General features: G+C 41.8%; 1 protein-coding gene and 1 pseudogene across 1 annotated transcript in view; both read right to left on the minus strand.

Annotated features, from left to right (window-relative positions):
* The window catches only part of EIF2B3 (eukaryotic translation initiation factor 2B subunit gamma), a 114,140-nt gene that overhangs the window by 26,679 nt on the left and 67,109 nt on the right, over positions 1-20,352 (minus strand). The gene's annotated exons all lie outside the window — the stretch shown is intronic.
* Positions 491-14,810, minus strand: LOC121481360 (annotated as a pseudogene).

Genomic DNA, 20,352 nt, shown 5'->3' on the forward strand with positions numbered 1-20,352 from the left:
AAACTGTAAACAAATGTTTGGTATCCTCATGCTGCTGAAAATACAATGTGCTGTGTACTTTGTTCATTTTATACCTTCAGTGATGCTTATTATTTTATGTTCTTATTGGTGTTATTTATTTATTTATAAGATTTTATTTATTTATTCATGAGAGACACACACACACACACACACACAGAGGCAGAGACACAGGCAGAGGGAGAAGCAGGCTCCATACAAGGAGCCTGATGTGGAACTCAATCCTGGGTCTCCAGGATCATGCCCTGGACTGAAGGCGGTGCTAAACCACTGAGCCACTGGAGCTGCCCAGTGTTATATTTTTTAATTTTTATTTTTAATAAATTGAACTTAAAAAATATATGTATGAATAACAAAAAAAAGTCCTCTTCATCTGACTCATCTTCCAAAAAATTTTTCCTTTCGTTCTTCACAGAACGAGTGATAGCATCAACATTTAGGTGGTGCTTGAACTTGAGAGGCATACTTTTTTTTTTTTAAGTTTAGCACCATTTATTAAGTGATCTCAGCTGTTTTTGTAGCTGCTGCGTATCAGCCTGTTCTTAAAACATAAAATGCTCTTCCAATTTCTCTTGTCCAGGACAGAAGGATCTTCCAGGTAGCACGCCAACAGAACAAGAGACTCTGATGATGCCAGCCTCAATGATGGTGCCATCCAGAGAGGGAGAGGGTCATGGCACATTCAACCGCAGCTTCCAGAGGTTTTGAAAAAGGAGCCTTTGGGGGCCCAGCCTGCCTGGCATTTTGATGCTGTTGGTGTGGGTTTTGTGCTCCATAATGGTGTTGGGAGGTAGGTTAAGGACTCACCAAAGGGTATCCCGGATGTGGGCTGTGGTTGCTAGGTCACTGGCAGTCTTATTCCATATTGAAATAATGTCCTCCTGAAACAGGACAGAGACCACAGCCCCACAGATCTCCCCAACCATGAACTGTTTCCCCAACATGGCCAGGATGAGATTCTCCCAGCAATGGGATGCCAAGCCCTTCCGCAGTTGAATAATCCACTTGCCACCATTTTTATTTGCGTCATCCTCCCACATGGGCTTAATTCTTTCTTTGAAGAGATGGAAGTCACTGTAGCCTGTCAGGTCTCCAGGATGTACCATGTGGCTATAAAACCTCCAGAACTGCTCCACAGAGGCAAAGGTGCCGATCTGTTTGATATTCTGTTCATAGCTCTGTGAGCTGGTGGAACGGCTGGGGGTTCTTCTGGAGTACCAGAAAGTATAGTTGTACTGCAGGGGATGCTCTGCTGGCCCAGGGACAACAGCCTTCCTCTTACTGCTGCCCTGACTTTTGTCTCATTCCGATTTTTCCTTCTCACTATCTTTCTTTGTGCTGTTTTCTTCATTCTGATCATGGTCCCCACTGTCATCATCTTTCAATGCGTCAAACTTTTCATTCTCTCACTGCCGCTGTCACTACTGCCTCACGGAGTGACTTCTGCTCCACCAGAGAGGCATACTTTTTTCTCAAGAAGTACTCTTCTGGGGCAGCCCCAGTGGCTCAGCGGTTTAGCGCCGCCTTCAGCCCAGGGTGGGATCCTGGAGACCCAGGATCGAGTCCCATGTTAGGCTCCCTGCATGGAGCCTGCTTCTCCCTCTGCCTGTGTCTCTGCCTGTGTCTCTGCCTCTCTCTCTCTCTCTCTCTCTCTGTCTCTCTGTCTCTCTCTCTCTCTCTATATATATATATATATAATGAATGGATAAATAAAATCTTAAAAAAAAGTACTCTTCTGTTTTCCAGCAGAATAAGTATTCACCACCTAGTCTTCTGGGGAGCTCTGGGCAGCTCTTCAGGGTCAGCAGCCTTGGGAGGGCAGGGGGAGGAGTGGGAAGTGCAGGAAGAAAGTGGGGAAGGGAGACCATGGGTGCAGACCTGGTGTCCCCTCTGCTGCAACTGCATGTCTAATCATTATACTTTAAAAGAAACTAGAGACTAAGGCTGCTCAGAAGTAGTTATCTATAATTCTATCTATAATTCTAATGAGACATATTCTGGGGCAAGCACCTGTTGCATAACTACCTGGTAGCTGTTTTATAGGGTGGCGCTTACTTGCCAGACCACCCCAAATGCCTGATCTTGGTGGTATTGTAAGTGGCAGGAATGACAGACCGTTGATCATCACGTGTGCATATACAGTTCCAAAACAAAGGTCTGCCTATGCAGCAGGGTGGGCTACGGCACCACTGGTGCTCAGGCCCCGTCCAAGAAAAGCAGCTGTGTTGAAGGGAAAGCCCTACACTCAAAGTAGCAGAGACTTCCAGAGCTGGAAGAGTTCTTAAGAGTTCTAAGTGTTGGAGCACTTGCATAGTTCAGTGGTTGAGCATCTAGACGCCTTTGGCTCAGGTTGTGATTCGGGTCCTGGGGTCAAGTTCTGCACTGGGCTCCTCTTAGGGAGCCTGCTTCTTCCTCTGCTATGTCTCTGTGTCTCTCATGAATAAATAAGTAAAATCTAAGAAAAAAAAAAGTTCTAAGTGCTGCTCCTCAATGTACTGACTGAAAAACAAAAGGAAATTATTTTAGTTCACGTTAAAAGCAATTAATTCAGGATTCCTGGGTAGCTCAGTTGTTGAGCGTCTGCTTTTGGCTCAGGTCCTGATCTCGGGATCCTGAGATGAGTCCCACATCAGGCCCTCTCCAGGGAGCCTGCTCTTCCCTCTGCTGATGTCTCTGCCTCTCTGTCTCTCTCATGAAAAATAAGTAAAATCTTAAAAAAGAAAAAAAATTGGGACACCTGGGTGGCTCAGCGGTTGAGCATCTGCTTTTGACTCAGGGCGTGACCCGGGGTCCCAGGATCGAGCCGCACATTGGGCTTCCTGTATGGAGCTTGCTTCTCCCTCTGCCTATGTCTCTGTCTCTTTCCCTCTGTGTCTCTCATGAATAAATAAATAAAATCTTAAAAAAAGGGATCCCTGGGTGGCGCAGCAGTTTAGCGCCTGCCTTTGGCCCAGGGCACGATCCTGGAGACCCGGGATCGAATCCCACGTTGGGCTCCTGCTGCATGGAGCCTGCTTCTCCATTTGCCTGTGTCTCTGCCTCTCTCTCTCTCTCTCTCTGTGACTATCATAAATAAATAAAAATTAAAAAAAAAAAAGAAAAAAATCTTAAAAAAAAAAGCAATCAATTCACACCTCTAGCCAACAGTCTCTAGCGTTTATATTCACTGAATAACTACTTTATGCCAAGCATATGGGATATTGCAGTGAACAAAATGGACAAGAAAATTGCATGAAGGGCAGCCCTGGTAGTTCAGGAGTTTAGCGCCACCTTCAGCCCAGGGTGTGATCCTGGAGACTCGGGATCAAGTCCCGCATTAGGCTCCCCGCAGGGAGCCTGCTTCTCCCTCTGCCTGTGTCTCTGCCTCTCTGTGTCTCTTGTGAATAAATAAATAAAATCTTAAAAAAAAAAAAAAGTTGCATGAAGTGTACAGTGTAATGGAAATGAATTATTTTAGGTATGCAATAAATGAATGGCAAGCATAGAATGTTACGGAAGAGTGTAACAAGGGATCTTGCCTAGGCTGGAAGATGATGGGAAACTTCTGTTTAAGCTTAGACTTGAAAGATGAGCAGGAATTAGCCAGGTGAAAGGGGTGGAGAAACTGAGATGGGCACCCTGGCCGAGAAAACAAGCACCAAGATCTTGAGGCCGACTGGTGAGTGTGAGGAACTATAGCTGCCCCGTAGTGATAAAACACACAAAACAAGATGAGGAGAGGCACAAGATGAAGCTACAGAGGTTTTAGGCCACATTAAGGATTTTGATCTTTATTCTTTTTTTTTTTTAAGATTTTATTTATTTATTATGAGACAGAGAAAGAGAGGCAGAGACATAGGCAGAGGGAGAAGCAGGCTTCCCATAAGAACACCGACGTGGGACTTGATCCTGGACCCCAATTATACCCTGAGCTGAAGGCAGATGCTCAACCACTGAGCCACCCAGGTGTCCCTTGATCTTTATTCTAAAGAAGTAGGTCTTGGGTACCTGGGCTGGCTCAGTCAGTAGAGCATGTAAATCTTGATTTCAGGGTTGTGAGTTCAAGCCCCACATTAGGCATAGAACTTACTTAAACATAAATAAATAAAGGAAGTAGATGTCAGGTTATATGTATAGGTCAAAGTAGAGGTAAATAAAACAGAATCATCTCCTATGTCTCTAGCATATTTAGTATCTTGAGACTAATGGCAATTTATATTCTGTGATGGATATCATTGATTTAACAGTGTACTAAATCAAAATTAAAAGGCGGTTTGGTGTAGCACTGAGTTGAAAGTCAGGGTTCTGGATTTTTTTTTTTTTAAGATTTTATTTATTTATTCATGAGAGACAGAGAGGCAAGGACACAGGCAGAAGGAGAAGCAGGCTTTGTGCAGGGAGCCCAATGTGGGATTCGATCCCAAGACTCCAGGATCATGCCCTGGGCCGAAGGCAGCCGCTAAACCACTGAGCCACCCAGGGATCCCCCAGGGTTCTGGCTTTCACCTTGCCACTACATATGGAAAAATCTTTCTTCATGCTAGTTTCCTTATTTTAAAATGAAGTATTGTACTTCAAAGTTCCAGAGTTTCGTAGAGGTACTTTAGGAAACTACAGGAAAACTGAATCAGAAAAATTCCATGTTCTTTGTTTTATGTCTTAAGCTTTTCCATAAGATTTCACCTAAAGAAAAGGTTCCACTGCCTTAAGAGCAGTTGGAAAATGATTGCAACTTTTTTTTAAAATTTTTATTTATTTATGATAGTCACAGAGAGAGAGAGCTTAGATGTAAGTTGAATTAGTCATTGAGAGAGAGAGAGAGAGAGAGAGGCAGAGACACAGGCAGAGGGAGAAGCAGGCTCAATGCACCGGGAGCCCGACGTGGGATTCGATCCCGGGTCTCCAGGATCGCACCCTGGGCCAAAGGCAGGCGCCAAACCGCTGCGCCACCCAGGGATCCCTGATAGCAACTTTTAATCTTAGATTAATATATTCACTAATTTTATACAACAAATGTGGAGATTGATCATATTACCTACCTAATACAGAATTATTAGGATGATTAGAAATTACTCAAAGTACATTGAATGGTACTTGTGATACATTAGGTACCCATTAACTGACAACTGTTATTATTATTATCATGAGCCATGGTATCATGAGCTTGGTAAAAAGACAAGAGTTGAAATAAACAGATGTTGCCCTCAGCAGCTCAAAATCTAGTAGGGAAGACTACATGTCAAAAAAGCCCATTGTATAGTATAACATGGTATACAATACATATATTATTATGTAGGGAGCTGGTACAGAAGAGGATGCAATGAGCTGTCTAAGAAAGCAGGAATGTGATAAAGTTTTACAGGGATGGATGAAGCTGGAGGTTGGCTCTGCAAGATGAGAAACTTATGAGGCAGGCAAAGTAGGAAAAATATATTTTATTTGAGTGCTAGGGTCAATAAAGGCAAAGAGGTATAAAAAAAAATTCCAAGATACAATGATAAAGGTTCAAGCTGCAGAGGCAGGCAGCCAGAGGTCAGATCCTGAAAAGCCTTCTATGATGCTTACACGTCATATTAAAGCATTTGGATTGAGGCATCTGGGAGCTCAATTAAGAATCTGCCTTTGGCTCAGATCATGATCTGGGACTGAGCCCTGCATCAGGCTTCCTGCTTAGTGGGAAGCCTGCTTCTCCCTCTCCTTTTGTTTGCTCTTTGTTAAATAAATAAAATCTTAAAAAAAAAAAAATACGGGATGCCTGGGTGGCTCAGTGGTTGAGCACCTGCCTTTGGCCCAGGGTGTGATCCTGGAGTCCCAGGATTGAGTCCCACATCGGGCTCCCTGCATGGAGCCTGCTTCTCCCTCTGCTTGTGTCTCTGCCTCTCTCTCTCTGTCTCTCATGAATAAATGAATAAAGTCTTCTAAAAAATTTTTAAAAAAATACAAGGCAGAAGTAAAGCCTCAGCCACATTTTTTATGTTCTAAAGGTCAGTGGATGGTGTTGCATACTGGCAACTTGCTCATGATGTTACTCATATAGTAGGCATGGAACAATATCCAGACTTACAGCTCTTCTAGACCCTATCAGATATCTTCCTTTAGCTTCTCTTGAGTCCTGAGCCAATTATTGTGTAGTTCTGTGGTGAAGGATGCCAGCTTCTCCTGCGGGTCCCCCACAGCAATGAGGCTGAAGGTGGTGACAGATATATGTAGGTTCCAGTTTGTCCTTGTGGGTCCCTGTTTGTTCTTGCTCTTGTCCACATCCAGCTTTCCTTTTTGACTGTTGGTCTGGCTGACTAATAGCAATCTCACTCTGAACACTAGACATAGAAGCAATAGCATGCATACACTGCTCTACCAGTTTTCACAATTGTATAATAAATCCTTATTCTGTATCACTCACAGTAGTTCTGTTTCTCTGATTGATTTAAAAATTGCTGTCAGAACTAGTCCTAAAAAGGGGCGCCTGGCTGGCTCAGTTGGTAGAGCATGCAACTCTTGATCTCAGGGTCATGAGTTCAGCTCCACGTTGGGCATGGAGGCTATGTAAAAAATAAAAAAAAAAGAAGTGCGGATCCCTGGGTGGCTCAGTGGTTGAGCATCTGCCTTTGGCCCAGGGCATGATCCTGGAGTCCCGAGATCGAGTCCTGCATCAGGCTCCCTGTATGGAGCTTGCTTCTCTCTCTGCTTGTGTCTCTGCCTCTCTCTCTCTCTCTCTCTCTCTCTCTCTCTCTCTCTCCCTCTCTGTGTGTGTGTGTCTCTCATGAATAAATAAATAAAATCTTTAAAAAAATAAATAAAAAAGAAGTGGTCCTGGGAGAACAGAACCTTAAGGATAGGTTTGTGAATTAATTCTGTATTACTTACAATTAATTTTCTAGTTCGATTAGGTTTATTTTTATTTATTAAGTAATCTTTTTTTTTTAAAGATTTATTTATTTATGATAGACAGAGAGAGAGAGAGAGAGAGAGAGAGAGAGAGGCAGAGACACAGGAGGAGGGAGCCCGACATGGGACTTGATCCTGGGACTCCAGGATCGCGCCCTGGGCCAAAGGCAGGTGCTAAACCGCTGAGCCACCCAGGGATCTCCTATTAAGTAATCTTTTATATGCGGCTCAAACTCATGACCCTGAGATCAGGAGTCACATGCTCTACTGATAGAGCCAGTCAGGTACCCCTCATTAGGTTTAAAAGCCTTTCAACTGATTGGATGACCCCCACACAGATTAACCAAGATAGTCTTCTTCACTTAAAATTGAGAGGTTTTTTTATATTAGCCACATCTACAAAATATCTACAGAGTAACACCTAGATTAGCATTTAACTGAAAAACTGGGTACTAGAGCCTAGCTCTAGTAAATTGACTTATAAAAATAACTATCAGGGTTATTTTTATAGGTCTCTATAGGTCTCTGCCTCTTTGTGTCTCCTATGAATAAATTAAATCTTAAAAAAACTATCATATAGACCACATGTCTAACATTTTTTAAAAAAGATTTTATTTATTTATTCATGAGAATACACAGAGAGGAGAGAGAGAGGGGCAGAGACACAAGCAGAGGGAGAAGCAGGCTCCATGCAGGGAGCCCGACGTGGGACTCGATCCCAGGTCTCCAGGATCACGCCCTGAGCCATAGGCGGCGCTAAACCGCTGAGCCACTGGGGCTGCCCCCACATGTCTAACATTAACACAAGAGTCGGCAAAGCCTTCCTAGACAGGCTTGTGGACCACATGACTAATTAGGTCACTTAGTTTCTCTGAAGCATAGAATATAATATGAAATCATTCAATATATGTAAAGGGAAGTCTTCAAAGGTTTACAAAAATTAGTGATTACTAGATTAAAGAGATGAGAACCACATGTCTAACATTAACATATGAGTCAGCAAAGCCTTCCTAGATAGGATCACATGGCTGCTCATCCTCCCTGTCATTCTAGCCCAGAATGCTGGAACCGGCTGAGGTCTGGAATGTCCATCACCCTTCACAAGAGGTGCCCTAGACAGCAATCTGCATAGTCTCATTGACAAAGAGCTCCTACTCAAAGACAAGCCCGGAAAAGAGAACTGTCTCTTAAGTTATTTTTCTAAACTGCCTGGTCCATTATGTATAAGAATTTAATAGGGATGCCTGGGTCACTCAGTGGTTTAGCGCCTCCCTTTGGCCCAGGGCGTGATCTTGGAGTCCCGAGATTGAGTCCCATGTCAGGCTCCTTGCATGGAGCCTATTTCTCCCTCTGCCTGTGTCTCTGCCTCTCTCTCTGTGGGTCTCTCATGAATAAATAATAAATATTAAAAAAAAAGAATTTAATAAACAAGATTTAAACCCTCTATAGAAAGTGGGTAAAAATTGACATATTAATTTGCACTCCTGACCTAGCAAGACCTTTTAGCACATCTATCTTTCAGTCCTTAATTCTTCCAGGACACAAAGCATTATTCCTACTGTCTTTCAGATCTAGTTTCAAGTTGGTTATGTAGATGGCCAGAGGCAAGGGACCCGTTAAGGATCACGGGGGGGGGGGGGGGGGGGGGGGGATCCCTGGGTGGCTTAGCGGTTTAGCGCCTGCCTTTGGCCGGGGCGCGATCCTGGAGTCCCGGGATCGGGCTCCCGGCATGGAGCCTGTTTCTCCCTCCTCCTGTGTCCCTGCCTCTTTCTCTCTCTTTCTCTCTCTCTCTATGTCTATCATAAATAAATAAATAAATAAATAAATAAATAAATAAATAAATCTTTAAAAAAAAGAAAAAAAAGGATCACTCAGGGGTTCATTTGTCAAAGCCTGGTTCTAGTCTTTACATGGCTAGAGTTACAACAAATTAAAAAGTCATTACAAAAAAAAAAAAAAGTCATTACAAGACAACCTGCCATGCACTCCCTACCCTTTGGGATTCAACAGTTGAGTAAAAAAAATTTCTCCTGAGTGACCGATATGTGTTAGGCACAGAACGGTATTAGGTCTATAATATTAAATGAAACACAAATATAACCTAGTAATCACTAATTTTTGTAAACCCTTAAGACTTCCCTTTTGCTTATACTAGATGATTTCATATAATATTATTATGCTTCAGAGAAACTAAGTGACCTAGTTGTTTTGCTCTCCTTTCTCTGTGCCCTTGCTCATATGGTTCCTTCTAGAAAGACTGTCTCTATCCATGTGCACCAACTACTCCTAAAATGTATAAATTCTTAAAGCTCCAGTCTCAAAAGTCATTTTCTTCTAAAATTTTTCCTGATTCTCCTAATCTAGTGAGTTTTTTCCCTTCTAAATACAGAATTTCATCAGAAAAAATCTCTTACAGTACTAATGTTCCATTCATGATGTGTAACTATCACATCTTTCAGGGAAGGAAGATTCGAGACCAGATCTTAATTATAAGCAGCATAATGTCCAGAACAGTGCCTTATAAGGCAAGCATGAAATAATGCTTATTGAATGTCCTGAAAGAGTATACGTTCTGATAAGAGATACAGACTCATTGGACACAAAAGTTAGGAGACTTCAGGAAAGGCCTGATGAGTCTGGGTGTACTCCAGAATATTCCTGATAAGTTCAGAAGAGTTGGCAAGCTTAGGTGCACAGCAGGGAATGAGAAGATGGGATAGGAATGGGACAGACTACTGAATAAGAGAGCTAGTCCCAATGTAACAGTTATGCCTCTGATAGGGTAGCAGTTGAGGATCTTCTTCTCTCAATCCAGCTCTCACACAGCAGCTTTAGAAAGAGAGAGGCTGGATGGACCCTCAAGGGCTGCCAAATAGGAAACATCGCTTGTATAACCTTAATGCATGTTCTGTTTTTTTCAAAATTAAAATATCCTTTTTCAAGCCTCCCTTTTCCTCCCTCAGTCCTTTCTCTCTCCTATCCTTCACAAATTATCAAAAGCATTTTCCAGTGGGCTATCACCATTTCATCACCTTCCATTCTACCCACTTCAATAAGGTCACTAATGGCTTCCATTTTAGTAAAACACAGTGATCATTTTTACTTTATATAAATATTTTTAACAAGGAAGTGGAAAGCTTTACTGTCTAGTGAAACTATCCTAAGTTTAGTAAACAGATCTGATCCATTAATGTTCACTGTGGTAAAGTTACAGATTAATGAACCCAGTAAGTCTTTTTCATTTGCCTTCTATGTACATAGCATAACATGTGGTCCCACACAAGTAATGAACTATTTTCAGTAATGGTGAGTATTCTGAATCCTACTCAAGATTGATCTGTAAACATTCAGAATGATAATGCCATCAATTGATAAAGATTCTCTAAAATAACTCACTAGAGGGGATCCCTGGGTGGCTCAGTGGTTTAGAGCCTGCCTTTGGCCCGGGGTGCAATCCTGGAGTCCCGGGATTGAGTCCCGCGTTGGGCTCCAGCATGCAGCCTGCTTCTCCCTCTGCCTGTGTCTCTGCCTTTCTGCCTCTCTCTCTCTCTCTATGTTTCCTTTGGAGGCCCTTGATCCTCTAGCTGGTCTAAGTTTGTTCCTAATTCTCTTTTCTTTTCTTCTACGTGATTCGATCCGTGTTCATTTCATTTTTTAAAATTTTTTTAAAATTTATTTATGATAGGCACACAGTGAGAGAGAGAGAGAGAGAGGCAGAGACATAGGCAGAGGGAGAAGCAGGCTCCATGCACCGGGAGCCCGATGTGGGATTCGATCCCGGGTCTCCAGGATCGCGCCCTGGGCCAAAGGCAGGCGCCAAACCCCTGCACCACCCAGGGATCCCTGTTACACTTTTTTTAAAAAAAGATTTTATTGGGGCGCCTGGGTGGCTCAGTGGTTGAGTAGCTGCCTTTGGCTCCGGTCGTGATCCTAGAGTTCTGAGATCAGGTCCCACATAGGGCTCCCCGTGGGGAGCCTGCTTCTCCCTCTGCCTATGTCTCTGCCTCTCTGTGTGTCTCTCATGAATAAATAAATTAAATACTTAAAAAATAAAGGAAGATTTTATTTATTTATTCAGGAGAGATACAGAGAAAGAGGCAGAGACATAGGCAGAAGGAGAATCAGGCCCCCTGCGGGGAGCCTGATGGTGGGGGGAGATGGGTGGGGAGAGGGGCATGGGTACAACAACTTGATCCTGGAATTCTGGGATCACGTCCTGAGCCAAAGGCAGATGCTCAACCACTGGGCCACCCAGGCGTCTCTCTTACTGACACTTTTACCTGGATATCCTAAAAGTACCTCAAATTCAGCATATCCCAAACTGAACTTTGGATCTTATCTCTACAAACTTAGTTGCTCCCATCTCTTGATTTATCTTGCTGCTCAAACCAGAAATGTGAATCATTCCTGACACCTTTCCACATCTTAGCCCCAAGGTTCAATCACACACATGAACTCCTCAGTTTTTACCTGCTTAGTCCTTCTCTAATTTATCCACTTTTCTCCATCTCCACTGTCAATATCCTAGTTCAAACCACCATTATTTCTCACTTGGATTACTAGAATACCCTCCCTTACCTAGTCTCTCTATATCCTCTTACCAAATGCCAATCCATTCTTCACACTACACCCAGAGTTACCTTTTCAAAAGGGAAATCTGGTCACATCATTCTCCTACTTAAAACCTTTTGCCTAGTGCAAACAGGGTCAGAAACAGCTTTATAGAGAAGTAATATATGAACTTAGTCTTGAAAGAAGAATAGGTATTTAGCCAGGTAGAGAAGGGTAGCTGGCTGAAGGAAGGTTAGGAATGGTGAAAACAAAAGGACAGAAGCTTGAAAAAGAAAGCAGAAGTCACAGAACTACAAGCACCTCTCCATCCTATAGGTCAGAGTGTTGAGCAGGGGTTGTAGGTGGAATGGTGAGATATAAGGATGAAAGGGGCAGGCATGGTTAGATGACTAACAGCCTTTAGGAATTTGTGCCTTATCTTACAAGCTATGTGTTTATAGGTGTAGGGGGGAAAGTAGTAGTAGAAAGCAAGTTGAAAATTGGGAGAGTGCTAGAAAAACTCACAGAACAAGGTTCCAGGGGAAACAGGCATTAAGTGAGGGGATCAGGAAACTTCTTCCTCTAAGGCTAGAGAAAAGAAAGTGAAGGTAGGTCTGGGTAAAGATAAAATTACGGATAGGGGTAGTGTGCTGGGAAAATCAGTATCTGATAGCCAGGATTTTCTCGAAGGAGGAGGAGGCAAGTAATTTTCTAAGATAGGAAGGTGGTGATGGTTGACAATAACTGCTAAGAGAAGTGGAAGAGTGTTTCAGGAGAAATGTGCAAGAATTCAGAGTGGCTTTAAGGGTTCAGCTAAGATTGGAACCATGAATTTATAGTGGTGCCAGTTTACAATCTGCATAATATCTTTCCTGGTGACTTGAACAAAACAGATGTAGGAGGAGACAAAATAATAGATGTTAAAGTAATCCAAAGTTGAGGGTTATGAGGGTGGATATAGCAAAAGGACAGTGAGCAAGGATATGGAGGGGAAATGACTGAAGTCACACACCGCAGGGTCTAGACTGGATGAAGAAGGAAATGAGGGATAAAAAGAGGAAAAAGAGAAAGAGGGAAGGAGGGGCGAAAGCAAGGAACTGAAAGAGACTGAAATGAAGGAAACAGGCTTCTAGGTAAAGATGGCAGATTAAACACAGGCATTAAGCCCTGTTCCTTCTTTTTTTTTTAAGATTTAAAAAATTCGTCTACTTGAGAGAGTGACCATGAGCAGCAGGGAGGGGCAGCGGGAGAGAGAGAAGCAGACTCCCTGCTGAGCAGGGAGCCCTGACATAACATAAGGGTTCCAGGGCTCCATCTAAGGACCCGGGACCACAAACTGAGCCAAAGGCAGACAGTTAACCTACTGAGCCACCCAGGCACCCTAGCCCTATTCCTTTTCTTTTTTTTTAAGATTTTATTTATTTATTCACGAAAGACATAGAGAGAGAGGCAGAGACACAGGCAGAGGAAGAAGCAGGCTCCCTGGGGAGCCTGATGCAGGGATCATCCCAGGATGCCGGGATCACAACCTGAGCCAAAGGTAGATGCTCAACCCCTGAGCCACCCAGGTGCCCCAGCCCTATTCCTTTTGAAAGCTCATTAAAATGACAGTAAAGGGTTTTTGTTGTTGTCCTCGTCGTTTTTTGGAAGAGTATAAACTCCAAGGACAAAGATTAAGAGAAGAGAGAATAGTGAAACAATTTTGGAAGCTGGAAAGTAGGATGGTGGTGGCAGATTCAGCATATCCAAAAGCTGAATCCCAAAATGGCCATAAGGAAAGCTGAACAGCAACCTGATTTGTACTCCAGAAGCCCTGAAATAATCAGGAATTGTCACCAGAGCTTTTACACACCTAGAAAGGAGACCGGAAGATTTTCCTCTGAAGTCTGTAGCCAGTCCAAAAGAAGAAGTTTCAGGACACTGACATGAAAGTTCTTTTACAAGTAATCTACATCACTTTAAAGAAGTGAGTTAAAAAAATGTCTAAACTTAAACAAGATGAACGTATAAACATTTTATTCCATTTTAAAAGATATCCTTTAGAAGTTTGTTTTAATATTATCATTATCCTTCTAGTGAAAAACCTTGACTAGTGCTCAAAAGAAAACAACATAATACTAGAGAAGTTACATGACTTTCTTATTAAATATTTGGCACAAACACCTTTTACTTATGAATTATTAAAAACACATGTCTTTCAGAAATAACACAGGAATCTGAGAGCTGGAGAGGCGTCTTTAAAGAAAAACTAAGCCAATTTCAGTCAGGGAAACTGAGGTTTAGAGAAGCAAAGTTATTTGCTCAAGGTCATATACCTGATTGGTCTCAAAACTCAATTTCAAAATCTCTAGACTTTAATTTCCAGTACATGCTCTTTCTACCAGCAACACTCTTTTCTACTCCTTATAATGCATCTCCAAGTCATGAATGCATCAATTTGACATGGAGGAAAGGAGTCGTGGTATCTTCAAATCCACTGAGGTTGTAGAATGTGGGCCCCCTGGAGTGAAGTGACCAGTACTGTCTGATGACTGAACAGCTTGTTGGGGAGACTATTTCTTCTGTACCTGACTATAGGGACAGCAGGAGTCCTACTTGACCAAATGTCTTATAATATTTCCCTTTCCAGGACCAAACATGCCTGAGATCCTCAAAATAGAACTCTCTCTTTGCAATCAAGGAAACACTTCATCTTCTCTCAGAAGGGAGAAAACAAAGGAGATGTATATTCCATTATCACTGTCTCTTTCTCCTACAAGCAGTATGAAAAGTTAGAAAACCTTAAGAGGTTTCAGGCTCTCCATACACAAAGGCCTTTTCCAAGATAACTTTGGTGCCTTCCCAATAAGAACTAGCCCCTGCCTTTGGAAATTCAGTTAAAAAAGAAGACAAAAAGATAGGAAGTATCATATTCTCATATTTAAAAGTGCTTTAAAATCTGAATTTAATTATTTTTTACCCACCATCTTACTGAGGCCAGGAGGAGCACAATACCCTAGAGGGTCATAGGAATGGGAGCAAGAACATTTTTACTGCTCATTTATCTAGCCAGCTGCCCTATTATAACTACAAATCAAAGATCCTGAATCACTGGAGTGTAGATTACAAGTCAGAAGAATGGAGGGGAAAAAATCTGCCAACAACTAAAATGTAATCTAGTTCTAGGAAACTTATGTTAATGGTGTTAATGACCCCAGCGCTTACCCAAGGCCCCCAACTCAGCAGCTATGGAGGAATACATGTCCATCTGCTCTTCATTTTCACCTTATGTCTGGTTATTTCCTTCTTCTTTGCTCCCATCATGACCAAACCTTGCTCTCTTTGGCAGAGACCACTAGGATGAGGCCTTTTACTAACAGTCCACCATATGGAGCCATCGGCTAGTTCCCAGGGAGGTGAAAGAGAAAGCATGAGATAGTCTCCACCCTGTAGTAATTACAGAAACATATGACTAGCTTCTAAGAACTTAATGTCTAAGCCTGCCAACTCTACTATACAGCAAAGCATAAACATTAGTGCTTGATGGATGCATAAATGAGCCGGGTCCCTTGTTTCACATAATAATAGATAGTCACAGTTAGTTCTTTCTGCATTCCAAAAGATACAATCCTTTCACTCTTTGGAGTCTTGTGAATTTAGCAACGCAACACTGTGATATTTTTTAGGTCTTATACTCTAAATCTATCCTGCATACTGCTGTCAGATTATCTTTCCAGAATTCTGAATTTGAATCATTTCCCTTCTCAAAATTTTTTTAATAATTCCCCAGTGTTCAAGGCCCTCTGTTACTGTACCAACTTAACTTCCCAGCCTTATCTCCTAGTATTCCCCAATGGGTACCCTCAATTTGGGCCAGACTGTCCTTAAACAAATCTTGCATACCCTGTCTTCACACATTTGCTCATAGGATTCTCCCCACACAGGATCCAGCTTCCTATGTATCTTTCCATACTTGATCTATATATATCCATCTTTCAAGTCTAAATTATTCCCTTACATTTTCCTGACCACCTGAGCCCCTAGAGACTGCTGACCATAATTTTTCAGTATCTGATACTGTTTGCTGTTGTTTGTTAACTTTTTTTAATTTTTTTTTTTTAAAGATTTTATTTATTCGAGACAGGGAGAAAGAGAGAAAGAGAGAGAGAGAGAGAGAGAGAGGCACAGACATAGGCAGAGGGAGAAGTAGGCTCCCCGCAAGGAGCTTGATATGGGATTTGATCCCGGACCCCAGGATCACACCCTGAGCCAAAGGCAGACGCTCAATGGATGAGCCACCCAGGCATCCCTGTTAACCTTTTTTTTTTTTTTTTTTTTTTTAAGATTTTATTTATTTAATCATGAGAGACACAGACAGAGAGAGAGGCAGAGACACAGGCAGGGGGAGAAGCAGGGTCCATGCAGGGAGCCCGACACTGGATGCAGGACTCGATCCTGGGACTCTGGGTTCATGCCCCGAGCCAAAAGCAGAGGCTCAACTGCTGAGCCACCCAGGCGTCCTCTTGTTAACCTTTTTTTAAAACAAAGATTGACCTGAGCCAAAACTAAGAACCAATCCTCAACCATCCTCAACCGATTGAGCCACCCAGGCTCCCCTGTTTGTTTCTTTTATATGCATAATCTTATCTTCCACCAAGGTGAACAAATTCTTTGAGATTGTCTCCTGCTTCAAGGATCCCCTTCAATACCAAAACAGTGGTTGGACCAGAGGAAGAAACTTAAGCATTTATCAGTTGAATAATGTGTTCCTGAAAAATAGAAAGGTTGAAATAATGGAAAAGGGCCACCTCTGTCTCTAATTAGAGATAAAAGATACGAAACAAATCCTTCTTCCTCTGGCTCATTACCTGAAATATAGGTGACTGGACTAAATGACATTCTAGCTGTGTCAGTCTATGATATGGTCTTATAACTAAGATCATATTTTCAATGTATTAAGAGATATTATTTAATTGTATCTTATGGTGAGCTTTTCAAAAATACAAAGAACTCCCCTCTGTTTCCTAAAATTTGATTTTGACAAATGAACTTAGAAAAAAGAAAAAAAAAAATCCATAACAAACCCCTTCTTGTTTTTAATAGAAAGGATTCCAGGGATCCCTGGGTGGCGCAGCGGTTTGGCGCCTGCCTTTGGCCCAGGGCGCGGTCCTGGAGACCCGGGATCGAGTCCCACGTCGGGCTCCCGGTGCATGGAGCCTGCTTCTCCCTCTGCCTGTGTCTCTGCCTCTCTCTCTCTGTGACTATCATAAATAAATAAAAAAAAAAGAAAAGAAAAAAAAAAAAGAAAGGATTCCAGATGTAGTCAGCTATATCCTAAGAAATAAGTTGTGTTAACAAGGTACCATCATAGCTATTCATTATATAGGAAAAACAACAACAAGAAACCCAAAAACATCCAGTGGAGCTGGCAAACTATAGCTTGCCAGTTGGATGGCCCTGATGTCTGTTTTTGTAGATAGTTTTATTGGAACACAGCCACGCTCATTTGTTACATATCTTAGGATGCTTTTGTGATAAAACAGCAGAGTAGAATAAACCTAACACCATATGGCTTGCAGAGCCTAAAATATTTACTATTTGCTCTTATGGAAAAAGCCTGCCAATCTTTGTTTCATATCTCAACATTCATCACAAAGTGCCAAAACCCTAGATTACAGACCCTCACACCTGGTCACTAGGTAATTTCCCACTAATTTGTTCAACATTTACTGTGATTTCTTATTTCTAACTGAATCTTGATTCAATCACTTTTCGGCCTTTTGGCTAAGATCAAGTGTGAATCTTGATTCAATTTCCTCATCTGTAAAATGGCATATAATAGTATCTATTCATAGGGTTATTGTAAGAATTACTTAAAGCCTTTAACACAATGCCTGAAAAAAATCTGAAAAAATGATAGCAATTATCACCATTATCACCACCACCACTATCATCATTTTTTCCTCATGTCCTAGGAAAAGCAGGCTCTCTCTGATGGCCATGATCACCAAGCCTCCCTGAGGCTTGACTTTATACTTAGGAAAGAGCACAAAAAAATAGAGAATGCTCTTTTGATACAAAATAGCAGTTGACCCCACAAGTTCTCTGACACCAGATATATCAAGAACTCAGTATCTTTTTCAGAGTTTATCAGGAAAACAAATACAATTTGAATTTATGAACACTTCTCTAGAGAAATCAGAGCTTGCTTGCAGCACCAAACTCAAGCAACAACATTATTAGACAATGTGAAATTAAATGATGCCATTGATTTATCACTACCTCTTAAACCAACCATCTATCCAAATTTGGTAACAAACCAACTTTCTCACTTGTGACAATTATACTTTTTTTTTTTTAAGATTTTTTATTTATTTATTCATGAGAGACAGAGAGAGAGAGAGAGAGAGAGAGAGAGAGGTGGAGACACAGGCAGAGGGAGAAGCAGGCTCCATGCAGGGAGCCTGGGACTCGATCCCGGGTCTCCAGGATCATGCCCTGGGCTGAAGGTGGCCCTAAACCGCTGAGCCACTGTGCTGCCCACAACTCTACTTTTTAAAAGTTGAATAGCCTAAAATATTTATATAGTTTTTTCTAATTCAATCCAACAAGTAAATGATGGGTGCCTATGTTTCTCCTTTTTTTAAAAAAAGATTGATCGATTGATTGATCTATCTAATTTGAGAGTGGGTGCATACATGAGTGGGGGCAGGGACAGAGAGAGCGGGAGAGAAGCAGACTCCCTGAGCAGGGAGCCTAATGCTGGCCTCGATCTCAGGACCTTGGGATCATGACCTGAGCTGATGGAAGATGCTTAGCTTAACCGACTGAGCCACCCAAGTGCCACCCTACTCCCTCCTCCCCCTTTTTTAATTTGTTTGTTTTTAAAATTTATTTGACAGAGAGAGAGAGAGAGCCAAGCAAGAGAGGAGAGGGAACAGGAGAGGGAGAAACAGGCTCCTCACTGAGCAGGGAGCCTGATGTAGGGCTCGATTCCAGGACTTTGCGATCATGACCTGAGCTGAAGGCAGATGCTTAACTGACTGAGCCACTCAAGTGCCCTGAAAATAAGTATGTTTTATATTCATTTGGGGATCCTTTAAAATTCTGAATAATGAAACCTGAATAATTCATTGGTGCAAAAAAAAGAGGTTTTAAAAATCAAGTGCAGTGCCAACACCTACTGATAAATAGTGGATACCTAGAATGTGATATATTCCCAAACAACAGAATATTATTCAACCTTAAAAAGAAATGAAGTACTGACATAAGTTACAATACAAACAAACCTTGCGAACATTATGCTAAGTGAATGAAACCAGCCACAAAAGGCCTAGTAGTATGATGGTTATATTTACATGAAATGTCCAGAATAGGCAAATATATATATATATAGATACAAAGTAGATCAGTTTAGGTTGCCTAGAGTGGGAAGGGAGGATTGGAGAAAAATAGGGAGTGATTTAATGGGTACTGAGTTTCCTACTGGGGTAGTAAAAATGTTGTAAGAATTGATTGTGGTGATTGTTGTACAACTCTGTGAATATATTAAAAACCACTGAATTGTCGCTTTAAATGGGTGAATTGTATGTTGTATATTTATAGCTCAACAAAGCTGTTATATTAAAAAAAAAACTGGGGCATCTGGGTAGCTCAGTTAAGCCTTCTTATTTTTTTTTTTTTGAACATTTATTTATTTATTCATGAGAGATACAGAGAGAGAGAGGCAGAGACACTGGCAGAGGGAGCAGAAGCAGGCTCCAGGCAGGGAGCCCAATGCGGGACTTGATCCTGGATTCTGGGATCACGCCCCAAGCCGAAGACAGACACTCAACCGCTGAGCCACCCAGGCATCCCTCAGTTAAGTCTTCAACTCCTGATTTCTGCTCAGGTAATGATCTCAGAGTCGTGAGATCCAGCCCCACCTTGGGCTCCGTGCTGGACACGGAGCCGGCTTAAGATTCTCTTTCTCTCTCCTTTTGCCCCTCCCCTTCTAAAAAAAAAAATTAAAAAAGAAAAAAGAAAAATCACACCTTAAGCTTATACGATGTTGTATGTCAAATTTATTCAATAAAAATAAAAAATAAAAAAAATAAATAAAAATAAAAAATAAATTTTTAAAAGGGAAAATCAAGTGCTAGGATTTCCATCTTCCATCTAAGATTTTTAAAGCTAAAAGAGTTGCTTTCATCCAAATAACAAGAAAAAAAATTGAATTAACAAAATCATAGCTCTTGAACTCATCATAGGGCAACTAAGCAGCCAAAACTCTACAGAAAGATAAGAGCTATGGGGGATCCCTGGGTGGCTCAGTAGTTTGGCGCCTGCCTTTGGCCCAGGGTGTGATCCTGGAGTCCCGGGATCGAGTCCCACATCGGGCTCCCTGCATGGAGCCTGCTTTTCCCTCTGCCTGTGTCTCTGCCTCTCTCTCTCTCTCATGAATAAATAAAATAAAATCTTAAAAAAAAAAAAAAAGAGCCTCCAAGGAGAGATGAAACATCAATACCAGCTTGCTTATGGTACAGCAGGGAAGGATAAGGGCTGCCATGTAAATGGGTAAGAAGGATTCAGTTAAAATTCCTTTTTTTTTTTTCTAAAAAAAGATTTTATTTTGTCGTTTATTTGACAGAGAGAGAGAAAAAAAAGTGAGAGAGCACAAAGCAGAGGGGAGAGGGAGAGAAAGACAGAGAAACAGGCTCCCCACTGAGCAGAGAGCCCAATGTGGGGGCTCTGTTCCAGGACTTGGGATCATGACCTGAGCCAACACTTAAGTGACTAAGCCACCCAGAGCCCCTCAGTTAAAATTCTTAACAAATTTCGAAAGGTTGAATGTGAGCCAGCATGAGAGGATGCCATCCCAGGAACTACAGACACATGGGTTTCGCACCTATTTTACTCAAATACATAGAGCTGTATACTAGAAAGAGTAAATTTTACTGC

The sequence above is a fragment of the Vulpes lagopus genome, chromosome 23 (assembly GCF_018345385.1).
Source record: "Vulpes lagopus strain Blue_001 chromosome 23, ASM1834538v1, whole genome shotgun sequence".
In the NCBI taxonomy this organism is placed as follows: Eukaryota; Metazoa; Chordata; class Mammalia; order Carnivora; family Canidae; genus Vulpes; species Vulpes lagopus.